We start from the raw sequence: 25,696 nt of genomic DNA, 5'->3' as shown, positions 1-25,696 counted from the left end.
AAAGCATTTAGCAATTGGATAAAACCGCTCGCTCACAGAAAGATCCGTACCTTAAGACTGGAAAATGTTCAAGTCACACCAATACCCAAAAAGAGAAGTAGGAGTAATCTGTTGAATTACAGGCCCATATCACTAACGTTGATTTGCAATAGGGTTTTGGAACATATACTGTATTCAAAATTTATGAAGTACCTCAAGGAAAACAATTTATTGACATGTAGACAGCAAGGATTCAGAAAACACCCTTCTTGCAAATCACAACTTGCTCTTTATACTCACGAAGTGATGAGTGCTATCGACAGGGGATGTCAAATTGATTCCACTTTTTAGATTTCCAGAAGGCTTTCGACACCATTCCTCACAAGCATATTCTAACCAAACTGCATACCTATGGAATATCGTCTCAGTTGTGTGACTGGATTTGTGATTTCCTGTCAGAAAGGTCACAGTTCATAGTAATAGTCAGAAAGTCATCAAGTAAACCAGAAGTTCTATCCGGTGTTACCCAAGGAAGTGTTATAGGCCCTCTATTGTTCCTGATCTATATTAACGATATAGGAGACAATCTCAGTAGCCGTCTTAGGTTGTTTGCAGATGATGCTGTCATTTACCGTCATGTAAAGTCATCAGATGACCCTGCAAAATAATTTAGATAAGATATCTGTATGTTGCAAAAAGTGGCAATTGACCATGAATAAAGAAAAGTGTGAAGTTATTCACATGAGTACTAAAAGAAATCTTCTAAATTTCAATTACACGATAAGTTACACAAATCTGAAGACTGCAAATTCAAATAAATACTTAGGGATTACAATCACAAACACCCTAAATTGGAACGATCACATAGACAATGTTGTGGGTAGAGCCAACCAAGTACTCCGATTCATTGGCAGAACACTTAGATGGTGCAACAGGTCTACTAAAGAGATTGCATACACCGCGCTTGTCTGCCCTGTTCTGGAGTATTGCTGTGCGGTGTAGGATCTGCATCAGATGGGACTGACAGATGACATCGAAAAAGTACAAAGAAGGGCAGCTTGTTTTGTATTATTGTGAAGTAGGGGAGATGGTGCCACAGACATGACATGTGAATTGGAGTGGCAATCATTAAAACAAAGGTGTTTTTCCTTGCAATGTGATCTTCCCTTGAAATTTCAATCACCAGTTTTCCCCTCCGATTGCGAAAACATTCTGTTGGCACCCACCTACATAGGGAGAAATGACCATCGCAATAAAATAAGAGAAATCAAGGCTCGCACAGAAAAATTTAAGAGCTCGTTTTTCCCATGCGCCGTTCGAGAGTGGAACGGTAGAGAGATAGCTTCAAGGTTTACTGAACCCTCTGCCAGACACTTTATTGTGAATAGCAGAATAATCACGTAGATCTGTAGATCTAGACATAGATGTATCTGAATGGGATATAAATCAGTAGATGTGATGCACCTGTACAGATAAGCAGTTGATTAAAATTCCAGAAAAATTGGATGATTTGTTCAAGAGAAAGAGGTCCACAAATTAAGCAAATAATATCACACATTACTCCACCTATGGCCCTTATGAAAGCAGTTATTCTGGTTGGAACTGATTTATAGAATTGTTGAATGTCCACCCGAGGGGCGTCATGCCAAATCCTGTGCAACTGGTGTGTTGGATGTCAAAATCTCAAGCTGGTTGGAGGGCCCTGACAGTAATTCTCCAAACATTCTCATTTTGGGAGACATCCAGCGAACTTGCTGCCAAATGTAGGATATGGCACGCACATAGACAAGCAGTAGGGACTCTCTACATGTGCAAGCATTCTTTTTCTTGTCATGAAGGGCAACAAAAAGGGGCATAGAATATCATCAACATACTGCTGCGCTGTAAGATAACTGATGATGACAACAAAAAGGGTCCTGGCCACCAAAGGGGTCCTACTTTGAAATGAAATGTCACTCCAGAACATCTTTCCTCGTTGTTGGGCCATATGGTAGGTGACAGTCAGGTAGGTATCTGAATACTGCCTGAGGTGTCTCCAAACATGGCTTGCCTGTTCATTGGGGCTCATCACTGAAGACAATTCTATTTTGATCAATGAAATTCCAGACCAAAGACATATCTGTAGGTGACCCAGACAGTGTTGGAATACCAACCAGATTGTTGCCTGCCATACGGTCCAATGACCAGGTGTGGTGGTCTCGAATGCCATTTCTTTGCTTGAAACATAGTATTCTGTACCTGGCTTTTCCTGTAGTAACTGGCCTATCCCTCTTGCATGACTGCTTCCTAGCAGCAAGACTCTTTGCTTTCTATGTGACTTTTCTACCGACCCAGCCTTAAAGTTATTCATACAAGTCTGTTGCAACCTACTAAGCACAAAAATAGAATCATGGGTTCCTTAAAATAATTTTCCTGTAATACTTTTGATACATAAATAGATTTTTCTTACTCTAATAATAATGACTTGGAGCAAGAAAACAAAATCTACAATATACAATTCAATAGATTTCGCATGAAAATTTTTACAACTGCTGCAATGGAAAAAATATTTACAGTGTCATTTCATATACAGCTCTTTCAGTAGAAAATTTGTACAGTAGCATTTGATACAATCTTTCAGTGTTGGAAAGGCAGATTTAGTATGAGAACTAGGTTGCTCTAAACACTATAGACTTTAATGACTAGCAGCTGGTGAAAAACTGATGTTGAACATATGCACAGCCTCACACTCATGAGCTAATTTTTACACACACATACATGTGTGCACAGTACACAGTTCCTTACTGTATGCATTTGTGCAATAAACTGAGACACTCACACACATATATAGACACAAATGATTACATGGTTATAAATGGATGATACTAATAATCTACAAACACACATGCTGTTTACAAAAATAAATACATTCATTCTGTCTCTCTCACTCAAGTGAATGGTGGTAGTATGACCTGTATATCATTATGAGGTGACAGGATGATTTTCAGCTGTGATACAGTGTGCACCCCATGGTTCCGCAATCGAATACTAAGTTGCTGCACCACATGCAGTGTGGAAGATGGACCACTGTCAGTGCCACTGTGCGAGTACTCCAAGTAATCTTCAACCCTGACAATCATCAATACAGCATGAAACATATGCTTCACCTGCCTTTGACTGGCACCTGTCGCTGTATAGAATGCATCGATTTTGGATGTAAGACCTACAAACTATTCAGTTCGCAACCCATTCACTTCATGTTTGATAAGGTAAATACCCTTATTGTTGGCAAGTATAATGCCATAAGGATTATCGGCCACATATCCAGACATGTCAAATTGATCAGAGTGGTATCTTCTTACTTCATATGGGTCACAACCCTTCTCCTGTCCATATCCACATAAAAGAACTCTGGGTGCTCGAAGTAAGTTTTTACTAACCTATAATGAAATAGATACGTGTAAAGTTCTGATAGATCCAGTATACACATACTGACATAATCAGGTTTTTTGAACTCTACCAGAACCTTTTTTCATCTCCAGAGTGACAAATTCTTTGTTGAAGGTAGTGGCCTGTATAAAATTTGGCCTGGCAGTATAATCGGTTGCTCCATAATCCCCCTCCAGCAGAGAACTATATGTATTTCAGGACTAGTTCCTGAAATTCTCCACTGTCTTGCCAAAAACTATATTGTTTATCAGTTTAAAAAAGTCTTTTTCAAACTCACACATCAAGGAAGCTATCTGTTCAGTGTTTAAATCACTATATTCCTTCAACCAGAGATGCAGGTCAAATTTAATGACACAAGTTACTCTATTAAGTTCCATTCCCAAACTGAGATACTGATGAAGGTTTCTGTAATGCATGATGTATCTTTGTTTGTCCCCCAGCTCCATCATCAACTTGGGGAAAGAATTGTCTACAGAATTAGTCACTCTAGAAACAGTGGCAAATCGCTGTGTGTATGATGCAAATTATTAGCACATGCCTTATTCTTCCTCCATGACTTATCCTACACCAGAATCTGCGGCCACATCATCAGATTTACCTAATCCAACGATTTCTTCATTGGACAGCCACCAAAACCTTCCGATTCAAAGAGCTTCTTTCATGGCACGCCCATATAAATTGTTTGCATACAGGTACAAGATGTAACTCAAATCATTAAATACATTGAGCTTCTCACCCATCTATGGGTCATATGCCTTGGTCTGTGTCATAAACCAGCATTAAATATGAAGGATTGGCATCACATACCTACATGCCTCCAAGGTGTCACCTCCCAGGACTTCACCCACTGGCAAGAGTCATATTGAAACTGGCAGATGATGGGGCAATCGCCACCAGAGGTCCACCTAACTGGGGATCCACTTCCCCCTGCTTAGTCACATGGGTGGAAATAGATCCACAGGTGTATCTCTGTGCATCAGCTATTATAGGGGCGCAGTCCCAGTCATTGGTATTTCTCTGCTGTCACTCTGAGCCAACTCATATGCGAGCTCAACCTACCCCTTCAATCGGAGACTGGTAGGATCCTCTGCAGTGGGACTTTAGACCTCTTCAGCATCATCCTTGAGAAGTATCTTGGCCAGCTTCTGCCAAGTAAACTCTACTTCATTTCCATGGGATATTTCATTACGTTTATCTCTGTGTCCCACAATCTTTATTCAATATGTTGTTTTCCAGGAGCACACCTGGCAGAAGACTGAGAGGGTTTTGCATTAATTTCTGTGAGAAGAAGTTTTTGTTTTGTCAGTGTCCTGTTGTTTTGGTAATAAACTTTTCTATTGTTGATCTGGAATGTGTTCTGTCTTAGCCATCTCACTACATGAGATATAAGCAGAAAGCCTATGTCACATTGGCAAAGTTCCCCATGGATCCTGCATTAAAGAAAGAGCAGCATGTCGACATCTGTCAATAGTTCTGTGCTGACACATGTCTTTTTCAACATGGTGTCTCAAAAAAGGCCTCATGTGGTGTAACAGAAGACAGGGCCCAGAGTGTATGGCCATGCAAACTCTTTGAAATTTCTCGAAAATGTCTGCATACTCCACTGAATTAGGAATCTCGAATCCTTGGCAAATATTCCCTGCATATCCATGCTCTGCATCTGATATGGAATTGCCTGTAATGCTACTGACAAATGTGGGTACAATGGGTAGTGTGGTTTTGTTGAGTCTCCCCATAGAATCCATACAATATGTTGGTTTGCAGCATCATGATAGGCATCTTGAGTGATGTACATTACCTCTTCATGCATTACAAGTTTATGAAGTGGCACATGCATAAAATGTAATGAGTCTAGGTAGTTTAGCATAATTATCAGTTAACTTCATTGCGAGAATGAGATGTATATTTCAACACTCCAAGGCAAGACACTAACCTGGTCATTGTCCACTCTGAAATCAGTTACCATTTCAAGTTTCATGGGTTATGAGCTGCACTGTGGAACATCCTCATTAGGTGACAATAATTCCTACATTTTCCTATCTAATGGTCAGTCACAAATATGACATTTAACTTGCTTCTTATAAAAACTGTCATTTTCCTGCAATTTGGTCATGGGATTCTTCATGTGTTAAATCCAATCAACATTCCATGCAATTTGTTCAAGCTCAGAGAGCAACCATCATACAGGATTTTCCCCAACGTACGATGAATGAAAATGATTATGTTCGGAGGCATATGCACACACGAGTTGATGAATTGCTGTATATGGCATGTGTCATTCAGTGAAGGTGGTATGGGGTTGCCCTCACAGCATGTCGCTGGAACAAGGGGGCACTCAAAGCCAGCACACCCTACAAAGGGGCAGTGCTCTTTATGCTGGGTGTTCTTAAACTTTAAGAATGTATTCTCATCTGTGGACATATCCCCATATAGTGGCTCCTGTTTTGGCCAGATTCTTTGCTAAACACTTGCTTGAAGTAAATGAGTTCAGCCATGTCAGACAAAAATTTTATGTATCACAATATTCTTTCTACAACTGCGGTGAAAGAAGTTGCACATGTTCTTGATAGCAGCAAAACTACATGCTGCTTATGCTAACCAGCAAAATCAGAAAAACATTGGTTTCAAAGACTTTGTTTGCAACTTTACCATCACCTTTACCAACTTTACTATCATCATCTGGAAGAGTGATAGCTCTCTGGGACATTCTGTTCACCGTAAGCCCACTCATACTGATATGTACTTGCACTCTTCAAGTTGCCATTACCCCTCCCAAAGTATGAGTGTGCTTAAAACCCTTGTACACAGGTCCCATACAGTGCTGGATGCAGACAGTTTACCTAAGAGCTTGCACATTTAAGGACAGTGTTCAGAGACAATGGATATTCGACCCAGCAAATTAACAGGGCATTCTCAGCTACAACCAAAAACTGAGTAGTAGATAAAGAGGAGAATGCACCAGCAAGCTCCCTCGCTTTCCTTCCCTTTATTGGAAATATTTCCTCCAAAATACCAAGAATCCTTAGTAATTTTCAGGTGAAAGTGATTTTCCGTCTTCCACCTAAGATTACAGAGCTGCTAGGACCAGTGAAGAATAACCTGTTATTGTACAAGGTGGGAATTTACAAAATACTTTGCCAGTGTGGTATGGCCTATACAGGACAAACAACAGCCCTCCCCTTCTGCAACCCAGTAAGTCAGCAGTTGTGGAACATTGTATTTCCAACAGACATTCAGTGGAGTATGACAAAACATTAATTTTGGCCACAGAAAATTCTTTTTTGGACTCCACTATAAAAGAATCTGTTGAAATATGCATCATGGAAAATTTAATGAACTGTGGCAGTGGCTACCAGCTGGATAATGCGTGAAATCCTGTCATCTCCGAGATTTGCTACCACCAAAGACACCAGAATACTCTGATAACTGCAGGAATTGGCAGTGAAGAAGACAGCTGATCCTTGCAGTTCCACCAGCAAGGGTACCGCCATTCGGCAGTGTAGTTGTTCTGTCACCGTGACTCTTATGTATGTGTGGCAATACTATCAGCATGCTACATAAGGCAGAGAGCAGAACGTCTTCAATGGCTCTTCTGAAAATAACTGGCAGGTGTCCAGTTGAAATATCGTGGAGTGAAGTTTACGGCAACCGGCTGCAATTCCAAAATCTCTTTGCATATTTAATTGGCCAATAAAATTTCAAATTTCACTTAGCTCTCTTACAGTTTATGCAAAGTTGAAATATTCAAGTGTGACACATGTGCAATAGTTTAATTGTAGAGATTAAAGGGGTGTAACTTCAAAAGTAGATTACATAAGATTAACAGTACATCAATGACTTCAGCATGCTGAAGTATTATTATTTATGTATGAGAAGGCCACCTCAATAGCCAAATAGTTAGAATTGCAGGCTTTGGTGCAGAATGTCCTGGATTTGATTCCCAGTACCTCCTCAGACTTTTCTGAGGAAGGGAAGTATGAAAGGGGTTCCTCTCAGCCTCAAAAGACTAAATGAGGAGCTGCTCAATAAAGCAGCAGCTGCATTTTGAGGATTCATCTACCGGATATTAACTGATGTGAAAAGAAAGGATATTTATGATATCCAGTAAAAGTTTTGTTATACTAATCTAGAAATACAAACCCATATACCAGAACAGTTGTAACTAACTTTACTCTTCTCTGCAATCAGCATTGTTACTGCTATTACAATTGTGCTATCACAATCAAAGTATTTCTATATGGTCTTGCAGAATAGTAATGCTTTCCATCAAGAAACTGCTATAATTGTTGTGATTTTGGAATTAGCTGTCTAACACTAGAAATGGCTTATTTAATGTCTCTCAATGATGTTTAACATTTCCTCATATATTTCCTTCTTACAGTAGTTTAGAACTTAAAATGTCAAATACTGATTCATAATTGGAAAACTTTTGTTTAACTTATCGGTTCTCACCTGTCTTCTAACATCTTCCTTTAACAGCTGGAATAACAAGTTTACCTGGATGATCAAAATGGATGTTGATTCTGTTACCAGGTGAAATGTGCCATTGTGAATTAGTATGTCCTCAATTATCTGCATAGTTCAGTTGAACTCATGCATATGCTTCAGACTATATATTACTTTACTGCCCCAAATAAACTGCTTCAGTTAATTTAGTGTTGTGAATCTTATATCACATCCCTTATGGGTTGATTAGAACAGTGTAGAATATAATACCAGTGTGATAAAAGAGACTATTATGAATTCCATGAGTTACAGTGTACGGATATGAATAAGAAGGAACTTTATAATATACATTAATACCTCTATGAGAGAAGGAAAGTTGCTACTCACCATATAGCGGAGATGCTGAGTCGCGATAGGCACAATTATTGTGCCTATTGCGACTCAGCATCTCCGCTATATGGTGAGTAGCAACTTTCCTTCTCTCGTATTATTACATCCCATCCTGGATTTTCCATTGTTTAACAGTAATACCTCTGTTATACTAATCTAGGAATACAAACACACATGACAGAATAGTGGTAACTCACTATGCTTATTTCTGCAATCTGTATTGTCACTGATGTTATTATTGTTCTATCTCTAACAAGGACTTACAACAGCAGCATGCAGAGTACTACACAGTCAAGTCTCATTAATGTGACCACCACCTATGTTGAATATCAGCATGGAATAATGACTCACAGATGGCCAGTGGCAGCATTAGCAGTGAAGAATATATAAAGTGTATTGGCACCTGTGGAAAACAGTGCAGTCGTTTTCATAACATGCAAACGCAGTGATTTATCCGACATTCAAAAGGGCATAATCATTGGCTTTCAGTCCAAGGGTGGAACCATTTCCAAAACAGCTTTGTTTGTAAACTGTCCATGTCACACTTTGGTTAAAATATACCATGAATGGCAAAATGGTGCTATAGAAAACCAGCACTCTAGCAACTTTGGTGCACTACAGGCCATAGACGACAGGTATGAGCAATGCCTTTGGAGATGTGCAACTGTTGAGCAACTCACCATGTAGAACAACCAATGGGCTACCAACAGTATCTCCTCATCAACTGTTCAGCTAACATTGCTGTGTATGGGCCTCTGCAGCAGCATAAATCCATGTTGAGTGCCGTTCATTACCAACAAAATCGGGAATTTGCATGACAGCATCACAGCTGAGTACCCACTGAGTGGTGACAGGTGGCCTTTTCTGGTGAATCACTTTTTATGCCCCATCAGACAGATGACCACTGGCATGTAAAGCATGAAACATCTGAAAGCAAACAACCTGCAATAATCAGTAAAAGGGTCCAGGCTGGAGGGCATTCCCTGGTTGACCTTGTCATCCTGTAAGGCACAATGGATGAACACAAGTATCTATCCATCCTTGGGGATCATGTCCACACCTTCATGCAGTTTGTTTATCCTTGGCACAATGGCATCTTTCAGCAGGACAATTCAATGTGTCACACACCTTCAAGTGTAGGTGTGTGGTTCAAAGTGCACCAGGACGACTTTACTGTACTCCCATGGCCAACAAACTCCCCAGGTTTAAACCACCTGTTGGATCATCTTGGTCGCAATGGATCACATAGCACAGCTGGCCAAAGCATTGAAGCTGGCATGGATTTCCACATCCCTGTTGATACCTTCCTGGACCTCACAGACTCTCTTTCAGTATGTACATGCAGCATAAGGCAGTTATTCAGGCTTTTGACATGTGGTCACATTGATGTGAGTGGACAGTGTATTACTTTTCATTAAGGAAGTACCAGAGTTGCTGAATTTTGTCCTTAACATGTAACAATAGAAAGAATTTAGCTCATGTCTCTCAATGATATTTAATGTTGCCATAGAAGATTACTACTTGTACCAGTTCATTACATTAGACACTTAAACTGTGAAAGTTTGTGGCAGCATGCAATCGGTCGACTGACCTATCTTTGGACTGCCATCTTTGAGTTTTGCGAGAAATAGCCCACGGACCTTCCATCCATTGTGAACTTAAGAATTGGTGTGACGGTGTGTTTATGTATAGTGATATCAAGCTGAATGTTAAAGTGCTTTTCTCTACATGTGGAATCTTGGCGTATTCATTTAAGCCATTGTACCTACTTCCACATTGGTGACCCCGACGACAAGTACTCCGAACTGTTTTTGTGTTTCTTGTATCATCTTTTGTTGCTACGCCATGTGGTCTTTCAATGGCCACCAGCAGTTACCATCTCCTGCCACAACTCAAACACCTTAATTATCAGTGAACCAGATGCCATCGCAGCTTCCAGCTATGCAAACAGAACTTCCAAACATGATCTTTTATCATTTTTCTACTGTGCCTATGAGTGCTACGATTAATAGGGCCCAGGCGGCATTGCCTCAGACTGTGCCTATGTATATCTATGGGCATTTTGATCAAAGGAGTGAGGTATCAAGAACTGTGCCTCATGCATTTTGTACAGCATCGGTTTGCCAAGCCACGCTGTCCTGCCTCAGCCAAGGTTTAATCTGCTGTGCCGCATGCGCCAGTCACGTTTCCGACCAAACTAAAACTCTCTCCCATGCCTACTGCGAAATTCCAAGCAGTGCATTATTGATATGTGAGATGCTACTACCCCATCACAACATTTCCTGAGGCCCTGGCTGCAATAGGTGCCTCACCTTCCCGGTCAAGTTTCTGGGACCCCACGTCCCCCTCTCCACAGTGTTACCACTACCAACCAAACAGTTACGGGCAATCAACCCCCAAGTAACACTGTGTTATTGGACGTCCTGCATGCCACATTTCCGACATTGCCTACATCTGTAAAGGACCAGCGGTATATCTGGTTTGCACTGGCGGACTCTCTTTTTCATGCTACTGGTGTCCACTCCGAGGAATCTGTTTATCTGTGAACATTGTCACTATTATCTTACGAGATCATTCATCAAATTATTCACAAGGAACATTTTGGCGACCTTATTCCCTCCACACTGTGGCATCATCTATGTGCCCTTGCAACACGTGACTTTCTGCCAAAGCAGCACTGTGGTTGATCTGGTTAAGGAAACTCCCAAAAACATAAAAACTACAACTCCTGCCCCTCACATCAAGCTTGCTGGACGAGAAATTGTTAGTGGCAGACTGCACTTTCAAGATAATTCACCGGCGCGAACTTTCATTTCATATTTCAACTTTCTCAATTCAGTCAAGTGACATTAGCACAGCACTGCCCCCTCCACCACCCGCTATCAGACACGCTCGTCCAGGCAGCCAGCATGAGTGCTTTCTTCTGGCCACCTAAGCCATGAACCTCATATGCTGCAGCCTGCCCCCACTGTAGCCTCGGGTGATGCGCAGTGCAGCAACCTCCGTACTACTACAGCCACTGAATCACACCCACGTTATCCCTTATGCTGGTTTCATGCTACATTCAGTGACGCCCCTTGCAACTGTCGCTCACCATGTGTGGAAGAAAACATGCAATGCGAGATGCATTAGGTGCCTCATCTCGCACAAAAAGTACGCAGCGCCACATTCATGAGCAGTCAGCACATATCGCCTCATCTGTCGGCGGATGCTACTATGTCCACGATGCTACCACCAACCTAAAGTTTTTGGATGACAGTGGGGCTGACACAAGCATCATTGCCCCTTCACTTGCACCTCCAAATCTGCGACCTTTGCCTGCATTACTACGGACCACAAAAAATTCAGACATCAACGGGCTTAAGACAGCTCCACTCACGTTGAAACTATCCACCTCTCTGCAGTTTCCATGGACATTCCACATAGCAGAAGTCAGTTACCCAGGGCTAGGCATTGATTTCCTACGCCAGCACTCGTTTTCTGTCAATAAGTCAGACAATACCTAGTGTCACCTATCTATTGATATGACAATTCCTTTCACTTCCGCCTCTCGAGCGTGACCTCCACCCCTTTGTCATAGTTCTCTTAGCTCTTTGACAGCCGAGTGTGTTCTGCTTACAGCTAAACTCACGAGTTCAACTTGTAACCTTCTAGTTCAATGCCAACAGATTAATGACATTTCAACTAATCAAGCCATGTTACGACAACTCGTCGAGGATACTACTCATGCCCTCTACCTCGCCAGATGCAAGCCTCACAGCACACACCACCGACACAGCCCACCATGTGACGGGTGATATTAAGGTCAGTATTCCTGCTTCATCTAGTGAATAGTGGGATCCCCTCACCCAGCACTGCACAGGGTAGCCGTGCGGTCTGAGGCGTCTTGTCGCGATTCTTGCCGCTTACCCTGTCGGAGTTTCGAGTCCTCCCTTGGGCATGGGTGTGTGTGTTCTCCTTAGCATAAGTTAAATTAAGTAGTGCATAAGCCTTGGGACCAATGACCTCAGCAGTTTGATCCCACAGTCCTTACCACAAATTTCCAAATTTCCCTCACCCAGCCGTGAAGTATTTTGGCTGTCACCAGTGGTGGGTGTCATAAATTGAACACTACTGAAGGACCCCCTGTTTTACATAAAGCTTGGAGACTGAACCCTCATAAATTCAAGATTGCTAAGTCTATTATTCAGGAACTATTAACTGCAGGGATTGTTTGCATCTCATTCAGCAATTGGTCATCAGCAATTTAACTCATTTCAAAAAAGATGGCTCATTCAGACTCTGTGGGGATTACCATAGACTAAACGATATAACTATTTTGGACAATTGCCCAGTCTCCCATATACAGGACTTTGCACAACAACTGAGTGGTTCTAAAATGTTCAGGGTGGTAGATTGCAAGAAAGCATATCATTAAATTCTGATGCCTGTCGAGTGACCTATCTTCGGACTGCCATTTTTGGGGTTTGCAAGAGATAGCGCACGGACCTTCAGTCTGTTGCGAACTTTTGAATTTGAGTGACTGTGTGTTTATCTATAGTGATATCAAGCTGATCATGAAAGTGCTTATCTCTACATGTGGAATCTTAGCATATTCATTTAAGCCATTGTACCTACTTCCACAAGTTAATTTCATAATTGAACTTTGAAAAACAAACAAATAAACATTGCCCTAACTGGCCTTGAAGACCCAATGGTACCGACCAGCTGCCATGTCATCCTCATCCATTAGGAGTCACCAGATGCCAGTACTGAAGGGCATGTGGTAGGCACACCGCTCTCCTACTATTGTCAGTTTTTGTGACCTGTGTCGCTACTTTTCAGTCAAGTAGCTCATCAATTGGCCTCACAAGGGCTGAATGCATTATGCTTGCCAAAATCACTCAGCTGACCTGGACAGTGAACTATCCAAATGTTAGCCAAGACTGACAATGCTTAACTTCAGTGATCTCTCGGGAACCACAGTAACCACTGTAGTAAGGCCGTTGGTTATTAATTGAACATGAATATCAGGAGTCCAGTAAAACATCGAATCTCCAACATTGCTGCAGCAGGAAAAGGATCCTGCAAGAACGGGACTATTGATGTCTGAAGAAAATCATTCAACATGACAGAAGTACAACTCTTCTGCAAATTGCTATAGATTTCAATACTGGGCCAACAACAAGTGTCAGCATGCAAATAGTGCAACGAAATATCATGGATATGGGCTTTTGGAGCCAAAGGCCCACTCGTGTACCTTTAATGGCTGCAATACAAAAAGCTTTATGCCTTGCCTGAGCCCTTCAACACAACATTGGACTCTTGATGACTGGAAACATGTTGCCTGGCTGGACTTGTCTCATTTCAAATTGTATTGAGCGGATGGACGTGCACACGTATGGAGACAACCTCATGAATCCATGGACCCTGCATATCAGCAGGGGACTGTTCAAGCTGGTGGATGGTCTGTAATGTTGTGGGGCGTGTGCAGTAGGAGCGATATGGGACCTCTGCTAAGTCTAGATACAACTCTGACAGCATCTTGTCTGATCGACCGCATCCATTCATATCCATTGTGCATTCCGACAGACTTGGGCAATTCGAGCAGCACAATATGACATTCCACACATCCAGAATTGTTACACATTGGCACCAGGAACCCTCTTCTGAGTTTAAACACTTCCACTGGCCACCACACTTCCCAGACATGAACATTATTGACCATATCTGGGATGCCTTGCAACGTGCTGTTCAGAGGAGATCTCCACGCCCTCGTACTCTTAGGGGTTTATGGACAGCCATGCAGGATTCATGGTATCAATTCCCTCCACCTCTACTTCAGATATTAGTTGAGTCCATGCCATGTCGTGATGGGGCACTTCTGCATGCTGGTGGGGGCCCTACATGGTATTACACAGGTGTACAGGTTTCTTTGGCTTTTCAATGCATGTTCAACACAATGGACAGTTTTTGAGTAATTTATACATACTCCCTTACTTGAAAACCTTGTTAAATCTATCTTTTACAGCTGCTGTTAATTATCTAACTGGGTTAAAAAGAGAGTGTTGTCTCAACAGAACAAAGGATGCAAATATGAAATGTAATTGTTGTTGTTATTCAGAGGGGAATTGTTACTGTGTAAAATAATATGTCTCATTTACCTGGATTGCTCAACTTGACTCATGAAGTAGTTGAGTCTACCTGTGAATTTACTGTGACAATAATCTTCATCAAATAAATTCAGTTTTATGAGACCACCATCATTTCTCTTATGCATTATTTATAACAATGTGTAATTTACAATCAATGTGAAAATGTTGGATTAATATGAGTTCATTGTTTACCAAATGTGCATTACAGAGACATTGTCTCAGCACAAAATTTACTTTGAAGTATGTGGAGATGTGAAACTTAAGTATTAAGCCACAAAACTCACAGATTTGGAATGCTGCCAAAATTTTTCCTATTTCACTCCAATTAATATGTTCAGCTTTAGGCAGCAATTTTATTAATGACTGCTTTGTTATGCCATCTTCTTATATAAGAAGATAATTACAGAACAGAGCAAATTTTATAATAGACTATCCATGAATATTGATAAGTTTTCACCTCAGAAACCCAAATATTGATGATAAGGATTTACTGAAGGGTGGTTGATATCCATCTTTAAATCTTTCATCAATTCACAAACAATAATGACATTGCTTTATGTATTTCAAGGTAAAGTGGAAAGTAGATAGTATTTTCCAACCAAAATGACCCTGCAACAAGCGAATGGCTGAGGTGTTCATTGTTAATTGTACAGTGAGAGAGTTAGCACTTTCCACATTTGCTCAGAAAAGGCAAACAGGAAGCTCACTGTCACATGGAATGGCAGCAACTTGGATTACTGGAATACACACTCATAGCAACATAACAGGACGTCATTTTGGACATATCACTGACATACAAATGTCACTGCAAGATGAGCCACCAGAAAGGTTGATGCCAGGAATATCTTGAGGCAACTAGCGAATAGTAAATTGGGAGAAAGACCAAATGGATTAAAAACAACTATCCAATCATTTTGCTTCTCCATGGTGCAATATGTATGTCCCATATGGTCCAAATGTGCACATGCCCAAAAGTCATACAGTCCTAACTGACACATGCAGATTAGCCATAGGATGCATGGCTAAGGAAGCTACATAAAGCAGCTGTATTCTCAGATCCAAATCCTGAAGCACTGCATATAAGCACATAGAAAAATGTAAACAGACTTCTGAAGAGTGCCTAAACAGAGCTTTATGTGCTGGCATACTTAAATCCTACAACACATTTCTTAGAGCCAGACACAAGGACTACCCTGTCTCACAAGAGATGCTCAGTGGCAATATATCAAGCTAGAAGCTTTGGAGAACATTGTACTGTGTCAGAGTGAGTGTAATCCCAGTCAAAACAAATCTAATTGAACAAGGGCCTTAAAGTCAGAGCAGAAAACAAAAGTAACTGAATTGAAATCTAGAACATGGAATATCATCTACAATACCGCAACTGCACCATATGATGTACTCTTGACAATGTGTTATTGTCTGATCTATTACACTATCTCATTACAAAAACAGAATACAATATGACACAGTACAGTTCATCTCAGGAATCTGAATAATCATTATCAGATTTTTTCTGATAGATGTTTGGTATCAGTGGTTAAGTATTATATCTATGCACTGATGACAAGGACGAACTATCACACCTCATTGCTTTGCACATTTCAAGGTAAAGTGTAAAAGTAGGCAGCAGTTTTATTAAACCATGCTGAATACGCAACAAGAGAATGATAACAATGTGTATTGTTAAGTAATACAATGAGAAAGTTGGTGGTTTGGATACATGCATTTGATGGGCTAAGTATGAAGCAACAAACTCTTCACTTACAGATATGCACTACACATGTAAAACAGTAGCAAATTTTTTCAAATACCTGTGGAAGGAAGAGGATAATAGAGACTAAGTGGGTTAACACATACTTGCAGTAATGTTTCATCCATACATCTATCACATAAAGTGAAATCAGATTAAAATTAGGCATATCTGAGGTGGATATTAAACATAATTTTATAACACAGTATTCACTCTATTACAATGAGTTCTTCATTGATATAGATAAGTGTGTTATAAATTGAATAGCTTGTCTAAGAACTAGGTTAACAGAGAATATTAAGCAATCTATGGCTTCTCCAGGAAGGAAAGTCAATATGTACTGATATAAAAAGGAACTTAATACATACAGAATTTTTTACAATAATGTAGCAATAGAAACAAATAAGATAGAATAGTGGTAACTTACTATGCTCATTTCTGTTAACGGTGTAGCCATTTGCATTACTTTTGTTCTATCCCTAACAAATACTTAGAACAAGAGCCTGCAGAGTACTGCATATTTTCGTCTCAAATATACTAGGTTCACTTAGATGTTGTATGGATGTATGACACTAGAAAGCACTGAGCTCAGGTCATTCATTGATATTTAATGTTACCACAAGTGTTCTTCCCTTCTAGTTTCAGGCAATAGTTACACTAGGTAAGAAACAACAAGTTTCCCACTTAGACACCTTGATATACATCCACAACTGCAGGAGATTTTCTCAGACAAGCAGGAAAGGAGGTTCATAGTGTGTGATATTCATATGCTTTGTTTCTTTGTTGATAGTCCTTGTTGCTGATGTACTGCATTGTTACAGTGGCTGAAAAATGGGGGGTGGAATTTCAAACTGACTACTGTAAATGATGTAGCCGATAGTTGCACAGTTGCTTTTCTCAGTTCTTTACTTTCCCTGTTCACAACCCCGCAATATTACACAGCTATATGGCCAGTTCACCAATGGTTAACTTTTGATAAGCCTCATTAATAGTTTGCATACTGCTACAATAGTTGAATGTTGAACATCTATGCACAGTAAAAACCTAATCACGCGGTTCTTACAGAATAATACAGAACATGTGACACTATTGAACAGACACTGTCATTGTTTCAGCACATGGCCTATTTGTGTTAAACTTGTTTCATGGTTAAGTTGATGCACCGTTGTTGATCTAACCAGTACAAGTTTCTTGTCTGAAAATTGGTCGTGGACTGCCTGACTCAGGACCAAAAGTCAGGCCTTTATATATCCTGTTTGTCAGGATAGAGGTCAGGAGCGGTGGGTGATGCAAAAATGAAAAGTAATGAAGTTGGAATGGACTCTGTTTATTCATGTAATGATGGTACATGGGTGCCTACATAGGGCTGAGCAGCCCCAAGAGGGGTTGCCGTCTGTTCATCAGGAGGTTTGAGGAGAGAGGCAGAGGCTAGAGGAGTGACTACTCGGGGCCGAGGTCTGAAGCAAAGAGAGCGTGGAGCTGTTTACAAGCCACCCTCGCCGCTGCTGGCTGCGTCCCCACGTGATCACACGACTAGTCTCTGATTGGAGGGTTGATTCCGCCAACGCGCCTTGTTAGTAGCGTACTCTTGTCAGCGCAACCAACTTGTGGGACTAGAGTCTGACCAGGAAGCACGTGGCAGCATTGTGCCGACTACGGTCTTCTGGCCAGCACCTTCCACCACAGTGTGCCCAAGCTGGCTATGGGCGTACATTATGAATGGAGAAATTATTTAATGAAATTTTATCTGCAATGATCCCTCTTTGGGGGTCTCCCTGCACATCCTTTCCCCTTCCAAAGAAGGCTCTCTGGATGAAAATGAATAAGCTTATTCTAATTGATTATTTCATTTAGAAAATATATGATCATTATAGGAGTCCCAGTAATTAACATCCATAACATAGTGAAATCAATATGTGCAAAAGTTACAAAGTGGCCTGATGGGTCTCAAGGAAGGTTCTTGAATAAAAAACTTGTGAAGTTGGGGCGTCAGCAGTAGGGGCAGCACCATGGTATGAGTGCGTGTGTCGGCGGTATCAGTGGTGGTGGGTACCCAGGTGATGATGAGGGACCCCGGAGCACAGCACACTGAAACACTCCACCCTCGTGGGGGTGAGAGAATGCTCCCAGGCCTGACAGTCACAAGGGGGCTTTTGCCCAATAATATTACTTTGAGTTCTTAAATCTAGGATTACAGTGGTAATTACCCAAGTGGGAGAACATTACAAAATGACAATAATTTAAAGTGAAAACAAAATGACATAATGAGTGTTAAGACTCATCAGTTAAATTGTGATTCCATACAGTTTACATAGTAATAAAAATCCATTACAAAATTAGTTCATTGACCTGACACCTAGACTACAACTTAATTCTAAGGGGGGGGGGGGGGGGGGGGTCATGCCTGATCACATGCACCAAGGTTGGCAGGTAGGTTCAGGTGGGATATTCACCTTCAGGTTGTGGGGGTGGTACTACTTCTCAGAAGGAAGTGAAACACTTGCAAAACCCTCTTTTACAGAGTATCCAGGATACTATAATCAGAATCATTTCAGTGATGATTACCAAACCAGTGCTGAGTAATACAATGGTGGTTAATCGCTTGGTTTCGTGCCAATAAGCAATATGTGAGGCCACTCGGTCAAGAGCAACTTGGTTATGTTGCTGGGTATGGAGATGACTGATCGATTGGAGTAGATCTGAATCATTGGTATTCGGTAAATTCTTTAGCCTCTCCTGGTGATGGAGTTTAAAAGAGAGTTCAGGAAGGTATAAGGTGAATGTGGAAATGGTGACATGAAAGGTGGAGTGCAATTGAGCTGATATCCTCATAGAAGCAGCGTATACATCACATCTTGAACTATTATACACTGGGTCACTATTATACAGTGTTACCCAGTACAATTCAGTTTCTGACATTGAACGGTGGCACACCAGAGTGGCGGTAACAGTTTGTGGAACAGCGAATAGATAACTATTGCCAACAGGTTGAATTATTGGTTGACGAAGTGAGATTAGAACACGAGGACATGGAGGTGTAGTAGCTTCAGATAAAAACAGTGACATCTCGCACTCAGTACTGTTAGTGTGTAAAATTAGCGTGGAGCATAAGTAATATGTTGTATGGGTGCAACTGGATAGTTCAGCGAGAGAGAGAGAGTGGCGTGGGTTTCTCGATCCCGACTAACTATTAAAAATTCTTGAGTCTGCCAAACAACATGGTGGTGAAGGGTGGCCCAAGAGACTGGAAAAGTATATATTTGATAGCACTCGTATTCACAATTTGTGCACGTGATTGGCAACCTTATTCGCATCCGAATACCATCCAAATTACGGGTAAGTCGGACCTCCAACGCAGCATAGTAAAAGGGGAGGTTGCTTTCCCGCACGTCATAAAGCATTTGTTTGGAGGCCAAAATTTGCTATGACACATTGTGTAGGATGTGCAAGAAGGGCTCTGAGGGTAACTGGTGTGGACTGAGTATTCCTTGCAGGCCGAGTTGAATGGCCGAGTGTAACGTGTACGTGTAACTGTGCTGTGTGTATATTAAATAAAAGAATCTGCATGGTCTTCACAATGTCCAATGTGATAGTCAGATTACATAATCCTGAGCGAAGATGAGTCCACTCTTGGTTAAAGGATTGTTCAAGTGCACCACAGTGCTGTGTTAATCTGTTGGCTACAACTTGTATTTGTCTAGTTGTGGCTAACAGGTTATTCTCAAGATGTGTCAGGCGCACCTGTTGATGTACCAACACTTCATGATTAACTCGTGTTTCCGAAAGCGCTTGCTGTGTGTCCAAATCCCAGTGTTTTGGGTCTGTTTTGCCAGGAGTCCCAAAGACAGTTTTTAATAATGTATATCCAACGGGGAACCAGGCTTGTTTGAAACTAAGCCATGGTGCTGCATCCCTAATACTGTCCAATTGACTTCAAAGGGTTGAAATAATTCTAGTCACTTCCCACAAAGATTGGAGAAACTCATGTTCCTTTGTCTGTGTCAAAAAGGTTTCATATTTTGACAATTGCTGAGCTGTATCATATAGAGCACGATCTTCCTCTTCTAATGATGTTAAATTAACATCAGCTAACACAATAGCATAATGTGGAGTATGCACCAGATTATGATGATGTCCAAAAAGCACACCAGATGTGGAAGGGTAGACGTGAAATGGAGGTGCCTTAATGGCGACGACGACAACCATTGAGATTAATATGCTTCTCATTGCTGATGATAAATTGACAGCCATTTGAACGGAGGTTGCTTTGAGTTTCCAATGTTGATAACGGTCGGCTGCGAGAGAAAGTAGTAGTGACCCTACAAGTAAAAATTTCTTGGCTTACTTGATGAGTAATTCAGAGATGACAGAGGGGGTACAACATTGTAGCAATAGTTACCTGGCAAGTAGCAATGATGGTGCAGTTCAGTCACGCTTACTGATGGAGAAGGCCACGAAGTAGAATCATGACAGGCAACCAACAGTTTGGCAGCTGTGGGGTAGCAAGGCGGCAAGACAGTGGTGTAATTCAACACTGAGTATCCGCTGATCAATCACACGTCAGCAAAAAAGACGCTGAGTTCAGAGGCAGTACTATGCAGCGCAGACAAAGCGCAACTCACTGGAAAAAAATTTTCAACCTGCTATGGCACAAAGGCCAAATGTCGTTAATTAATTTGAATTTTTTTTTTAATGAATAAAAATTAGAAGGAATCCTGTGATCATGGTGTAAACCTGCATGGCCTAGGCATCTCCCACGCATTGGCCACTACGCAGGGACACCCAACCCAGTAAGGTTCGACACAGCGAGACAGGTGAAGTAATTCATAAATTTCATAAATAATATTGAGTGGTTTTTCAGCTGTAGAAAACCTGAATGAGGGTAGGACACCTCACGTTAACTCAATAATCATAGGATCTTTGCTTACAGTACTGTACTGAAGTCAGAAATGAATGTTAGTGAGAGCGAGTCTGTTGCTCATGAATACAGAGGCTGGGCGTGAAGCCGTGGAGCGGCGGAGCGCAGCTTTATCAGCACTGAGCCGGCAGAGTGCTGAGCTCAGATAACGGCATCGGAGAGCGCTAGAGGCTCTGCGTCCGAGACTAAGACATTGTAAGTGCAACTTAAAAGTAACAGTTTATTGCAAAGCAATAATAAACAAATAGCTGATGTCACAAAGACGTTTGATTCCATGTTAACAGAACATTTTAAGTGTTCAACAGGTAAAATGATATTGAATATTCAAAGTTGTTGATTAAAAGAAACTGCTACTGAATGCAGTGTATCTCTCTCGCAATATATCGTGCAAGACGTATCACCTTGGCACGGATACTACGCGGAATGAAGTGATCTTAGAGGAAGCGGAGTTCCATCAATTGATGTCTTTATCATAGGGGTTAACCCTTGCATAGGGGTTCAGGTTAAATTTGTTTAAAAGAAACTGCTACTGAACATAACGTACATATGTACGTATTTCCCTTTCCCCTTCCGAAGAGCAGAGGGCATAAACGATAAAAGCCTTGTTCATGTACTTAGTATAAGACAATAGAGGTCTGGTAACATCAACAAGTTACACCAAGGTAGTGTGAATATGAACAGTGTTAGTGTGTTGTAAGTGTGTTATTGTGTATGAAGTGTTGTGTAAATGTGTCACTAATGGTAGCTGATGGCAGACACAAATTGAAGGCCAATAGGTGCTATCAGAGATACATCCAGTTGAGAAAACAATGAAAGTTAAAAGGGAATACCAAATATGACACAAAAATAACCCATAACCATAAAGTGTACTGAACATGAATCATAACTATAAATTGATAATAACAAAACATGACATTGAAGTAATACTAATTGACAAGAAATAAAATCAAGGGAATATTTCCCGAACATAAACTTCCAAATCAGATACAAAATCCATCAGGGGATGTTGTTTTTTAGTCAGTTGATGAAGTGCATAAGGGCCTACGTCAGTAGCATCTGACAGAGTGTGTGAATATAACAACAGTGGCGTTGTATAAAATGTAATAAAAGAGCATCTGGGGCTCAGTTCATTTGTGGTTGAGTGCCAAAGGCATAGTGTGAGCGAAAATTGTATCACAGTAATTGATGTATGAATTGTTTTGTGGTCAACCAAGGGGCCAAGGATTCGATGACGTGTAAATACAAGTTTGTGGTGGGAATGAGCTACCTGCCAGTGACTCGACTAAGTTCAGCAGTGCATTAGTGCATTAGTGCAATCTGCTGACTTGAATTGATGATTACATAATTTTCAGGGCAATGGAGCAACCTGTGGACAGAGCAAAGGCAACCTGTCTAATAATTCATGTGTAAGCAGTGCGTTGGAGCTATCTGCGATACCATGGTTCAGCGGGCCTAAGGGCGTCCGTCTGACTTAATAAAGAATTAGTGCAGGCACATGGGTCTCCTGCAATACATGAAATAAAAGTATCAGTGGTGTTATTAGCGACCTGCTGTACTAGGGAAATGTCAACTGTTCAAGCAATAAAAATAGCTCTGAAGCTAGAATAGCATGCATGCATAAATAGCGTCACTTTGTGTGCGCGCAGTACATAACAATACATAAAATGAAAATTATGAACTATAAATCACTAGCGCTAGCATAACGACATAATTAAATACAATGACATATATTGACAGCAAAATAAAAACACAATGACGTATAATAATAACGCTGTAAGTAGTCAGAACGATATTATGAATGGTAGTACAAGAGTTTTGCATCGAAGTTCATGCGGGATATAGGCTGTTGCGTTGACAGGGTGTGGTGTACGTGCTCTGGTATGAGATTGCTCAACATTAACATGTAACACTGGCCATCTGAGGCTGGCTGCTAGGCTGCGTGTGTGTTAGTTTTAAAACTGACGATAACAAATTGAACTGAAAGGACAACTAGGCACAGTTCCCGTAGCACTTATATCACCGGGTAATTAGAGGAAAAGTACGTATCTCACAATGGATCATCAGCCAATATTTTGGGAGCAAGACTGCAACAAGGGAGAGCGATATCTTGGTGTAAATGGGTGGTAAGGTTAAAAGACTGGTACTGTCAGAAGAGGGTACCTACCATGTTGTAGGGACCTCCTCATTGACAGAAGAAGGCAAACAGGATAGAACAATGACCACGGCAGTAGAGTAAAATAAAAGGGGAGGGAAAAAAATAGCTCCGTAGCAATCAAGGAACAATCACCCACCGATATACGGCAGCCCGGACAATTGGTCATTTGTGCCTCATCAGTAGTGTGAAAAACCCAAGGCATTGCATTGGTTTGCCCATATCTGGCCTTGTCCAAGGAGGATAATGTTAACTGTCCTCATAGTTCGATGTGTAATAGGGTTAGGGCTGTAGATTGTAGTTTGTGCAATGAATCAAAGCAATAATGAAACTTCACTTATAAGATTTGCAGACTAAGGTATGCAGAATAATGTAAATCGTTAAGAACTTTGTGTAATTTATCCAGATAATATGAAATAAAACAAGGAAAAGAAATTAAACAATGAATCACATCTACTTAATATTTATGTTAAGATTTATTGGGATGTTTGAATGAATTTTGTTTGCCGTGTCTTCCGGCGGCATGAAAGAAACCAGCTTGGAACTGTTAGTAAGCACGCAGCACACGCGTAGATGCAGAGTAGCACATCAGTGGTTATGTGAGATGGCGTGTAGCCGTGAGAGACCGGCTGTTACTGTAGCAACAAATGTCATGCACTTAGTGTGTACAAGAAACAACGATGAATTAGAAATTGTTAATCATCTAGAATAAGTGTTAAAAAAACTGTGAGTTATATAAAATGATGTTAAGTGCATTGTAGTCTGTCATACATGGAGGATAGGGCAGTAATTTGCTATTTGTTTTTGTAACTACTCGGAGGTGGCAGCACACGTGGTGACAGCTGGTCCCGTAAACAAAACGTACGAGGTGTATTTATTTCGAGTCCTGGCTTTTCTGTTCCGATTACTTACAGTTAGCTGCAACAAATACATAACTACGACATATAGTACAATACACTAGACGTCAACGTAACAAGTATTAAGGAAAACTCAAATTAAAAGCACTCCACATGTACTGGTTTGCTAAATAGATGGCAATATATGATATTGAAGAATATTAATCGGAATTAGCAGCCGCGGTACTGCCAACACAAGTGTAATGGTTGCATTTGAAGCAAGTCAGTTGCATGATGTCTAATGTGTGGCATTGCTTGCAAAACATAAAACATAATCATACATATAAAAATGAGCAAAAATACATGACAAGACTGGAAATTGACAATGCAGAATGGCTGGGAACTCCGTGGTGGCCAGGCATGTCTTGCTTCCAAGTCCCTTGAGTAAATAACTTAAACTATACTGCAATAAAGCATAACATAAAACACTAATTAGGCGTGAATAATCACGCGACCTCAAACCATAAGGGTGTCGATTCTGCAAGGCATATCTTGGACAACCCTGTGGAGGTATTCTCCTCCATTTTTTCTTTCGTCTTTGTTCCACGTGAGGTGGAGGTGACACAGGCGGATCGGGGGCTGCAACCTGTTGTGGTGACACAGCTCTACCGTGGTAAGGTTGCAGGCTGTCAAAGTGCACTATCACCATACAATCGGTTAATTGCAGTTCTTCATTGTCTGGTGAGGTCAACCGTACAATCCGATACAGGCCTTCAAAGTGGGGAGAGAGCTTTTTAGTTCGTCCCTTTTTGATTGCCGGGTTTCATAGTAGCACCGAATCACCTGTTTGATAAGTCGGTAAAACAGCATTTCTGTTCTGCCTGTGCAACTGTTTATTAGTAGCTTTATTCCTCTTGAACTTATACCAGACCGCTTTTAGCCAGCGGGCTAAACCTTTTACTTCCTTTATTTCTACACCCTGAGGTAGTTTGTCTATTTCAAACAGCGAATTCAACGGCCGTCCAAACACAGCTTCGTAAGGGGTATACCACGTGGATTCATGTATACGGGTGTTGTCTGCAGAAGAAATATACGGTACGTATCTGTCCCAATCAGCGTGCGTTTTTGCAACATAATAGGATAACATTTTTCAAATTGTACATTGTACGTGTTCAACGCAACCGTTGGCTTTGGTATGGAAGGGAGTTGTATGCCATTTTTTGATTCTTAGCAATTTACAAACTTGTACAAATAGAGCAGACATGAAATTGGTTCCTTGATCCATTAAAATGGCATCAGGACATCCAAAAGGTATTATCATATGATTTACAAACTCTCTCGCCACAGTTTCAGGTGTCATGTTGGCGAGGGGAACCAAAATTAGATAACGTGAAAAGTGATCAATAACAGACAAAATGTATTTGTTACCTTGTTGCGACTGTGGACAAGGACCTAGGATATCTAAAGCAAGAATTTTGAAGGGTGAAGATGCCTGAGAAATTGTTTGCAGCGGCACTCGCGGATGCCTATTTTGTACTCGTTGTGCACATGGCAGGCAAGATCTTACATACCTGTCCACGTCATGTTGTCAGTATTCCCACCAATAAGGTGTCACAATTTGAGTGTTTGTAGCGCGTTTTCTGCTGTGACATTCTTGGATTG

Source organism: Schistocerca americana, chromosome X (genome assembly GCF_021461395.2).
Source record: "Schistocerca americana isolate TAMUIC-IGC-003095 chromosome X, iqSchAmer2.1, whole genome shotgun sequence".
NCBI lineage: Eukaryota > Metazoa > Arthropoda > Insecta > Orthoptera > Acrididae > Schistocerca > Schistocerca americana.
The sequence above is the reverse complement of the archived record's forward strand: the minus strand, read 5'-3'. Positions refer to the sequence as shown.